Raw genomic sequence first — 2,413 nt, 5'->3', positions numbered from 1 at the left:
GTGGGGGCGGCGAGCGGTTGTGACGGTGCGCTTTCCCTCTTTGTTATTTATCAATTACATAGCTCCAAAAGAAAGGTAACTGATACAACTACTGGCAATGTGCTAAAAGAACATTAGTATCTATTAGTTGGGAATCCTGTGTATTTGCCTCTCTATATTCGAAATTGCTTCAATTGATGGCTCATTGGATAGCATGCATGATCTGTATAATGCGAAGATAGCAACAGTTCTACATTAAAATTCCCAGAGAACTTTCTACAAAATTCATTAACCAAAGTGACAGTATGGTGCTCATTCTCAAGCACAATGACAAGTACTTGTTTGTGCTATATGAAGATGGAAACACAAAGGAAATCAGACTCACCATCGGGAAGTGGATGAACTGAAAAGCATACAAAAGATGAACTTGTGCATCTTGTTTTAACTTCAACCTACGAAAAAGGAACAAATATGAGAGATGTGTTTTTGTCAAGACGAACTTACCAGGGTTTGGTGTTCGAACTTTTAAATGTTTGTGCTACCGGAAATAGAGAATAGCAGCATGCCTCGACCAGATCGGTGACTTCCTCACTGGCGGCCTCTCGTACACCGCGAGGGCAACACATACACACACAAACAGACCAGAATACACAGCACGACCGGCTAGATAAACAAACTGATAAGAATACATGTCTTCTCGATTATGAACTGATAAGAATACACAACACGGACAGCTAGCCATGAACTTCTTGAACTCCCCTAACATAAGGTTTAGGGTTTTTAATGGTTTTTTGGTGTTCACGTTCTTTACTAAGTCCCTGACTTCTCGACAATGAACTTACTACATAGAAGGTCCTCACATACATGTATAACTTGACAGGAGCTGCCAGAAAATGTTGCAGCAAAATGGCATTTTTATTCAACATAATAATACAACCATATCTTGTAATACATCCATCTCGATGGAATCAAATGCACAGTAAAATGGCAGCATTACACATACTTGAGAACTAACAGATTATTCTTCAGGTACTCTGATCAACTTCAGTTTTCTTCAGAAAGTGATTGAAAACTAGCATCGACTATGCTATCACTTTTTTGCATCTCTACCACACTTGTTGGGACTATTGTTCATCACACAATGAACCTCTTTTTTTCTGTTTTTCTTGACTGTCATAGAATAAAATAATGAACTATTTTGTACAAGTATAGTTGAACTTTTGTGTTTTTTTGGTTACTGAAGTAGTATCAGAACAGTTGCTGCATACATATATGAACTGACACCTTTTTTGTCAATGAATTCTTGTAATATATTGTATTAGAACTACTACAGCAGTATCTATATAGTACCAAGCATGCTCATCACAGAAAGCATAGAATTTAGGAGATAGAAAGAACAAGCGCAAAAGTACAGGGGGTGTGTTCTTCACTGTTTGGTTTACAGGGGTGCCAATGATGAACTGAATCATTTTAGTTCCGTCTTCTCCCCACAGGTCTGAATCAAGAGCAACATCAGTTCAATTCAAAATAAATTGACAGTTTATGAATTCAGGTGTTGAGTAGTAACTGAAATCATCAAATAGACAACCCACTCAAGTGTCCTCCATGAACAGAATTAGTATACTACTATTACAACCAAACAAAAATCAATCCTACAGCACACATAAACCATGATGTCAGGAGCTACAACAAATCAGAATGCACAATGGACTTCACTGCCCTATCTAAGATTTTTGTTGCATTATCTCTTCTCCGTGTTACTATCAGTTCTACACCTCAAGATAAGTCAGGCAACTCCAAGCTTGCTTTCGCAACATTGGATTAGACATGTATGTTTAGTGCTGATTAATTACCTGATGATTGAGCAGCTGATGGTTGGGGCTTTGCTTTCTTTTTCTTGCACAATAGTGGGTTTGGGCCCTGCAGACGGACTATCAAAATGTTAATGGTGCCCACTAGATCATAACAAGCAAATATAGTCGTGCTCGTGCATATGACGAATATCTGAAAAACAGTAGATGAAGATACAACCTTTTGCTCTGTTTGTCAAGCAATTTCAGCTAGTAGTCCGCAAGCAATTTCATAACACCATGCAATTTTAGCTAGTGAAACATGTGACGAAGAACTGAACTCAAAAAACAAGATATTTAGAGATGGAAGAAGGCGTCGGACGTCGGGTGAACTTGCTACCCCTACTCCTGCGGACTGACGGCTCTAGTGAAGTGGAGCTGATGGAGGCGGGATTCACGAGCATCCGACAGACCATCGGACAGCGGCCGAGGCGCCTCCCCGCCGGATGGAGTGAAACACCAAACACTCACCTCTTATCTCTGAATGATAACTAGAATAGCTAATATTAAACAATTACTGAGAATGACATAGGGACAAGACGTACTGAAGAAGAAAATGAGACTGAAGACTGAGAAACTAATGA

At 39.4% G+C, this 2,413-nt stretch overlaps 1 long non-coding RNA gene across 2 annotated transcripts; it reads right to left on the bottom strand.

The window, feature by feature from the left end:
- Window positions 1-376: 376 nt before the first annotated feature.
- LOC123049234 (uncharacterized) lies at window positions 377-2,073 on the bottom strand. 2 transcript variants are annotated; one of them, XR_006423503.1, is made up of 4 exons: window positions 2,011-2,073; window positions 1,833-1,899; window positions 1,392-1,474; window positions 377-431 (listed from the first exon to the last, which is right to left on the bottom strand). It is a non-coding gene; the product is annotated as an uncharacterized lncRNA (long non-coding RNA). The 2 variants fall into 2 exon arrangements; XR_006423502.1 differs by lacking the exon at window positions 377-431 and having other exon boundaries at window positions 1,009-1,474.
- Between the last annotated feature and the right edge of the window lie 340 nt (window positions 2,074-2,413).

Source organism: Triticum aestivum, chromosome 2D, assembly GCF_018294505.1.
Source record: "Triticum aestivum cultivar Chinese Spring chromosome 2D, IWGSC CS RefSeq v2.1, whole genome shotgun sequence".
Taxonomy (NCBI): Eukaryota; Viridiplantae; Streptophyta; class Magnoliopsida; order Poales; family Poaceae; genus Triticum; species Triticum aestivum.
This window is presented reverse-complemented; position numbering and strand designations above follow the sequence as displayed.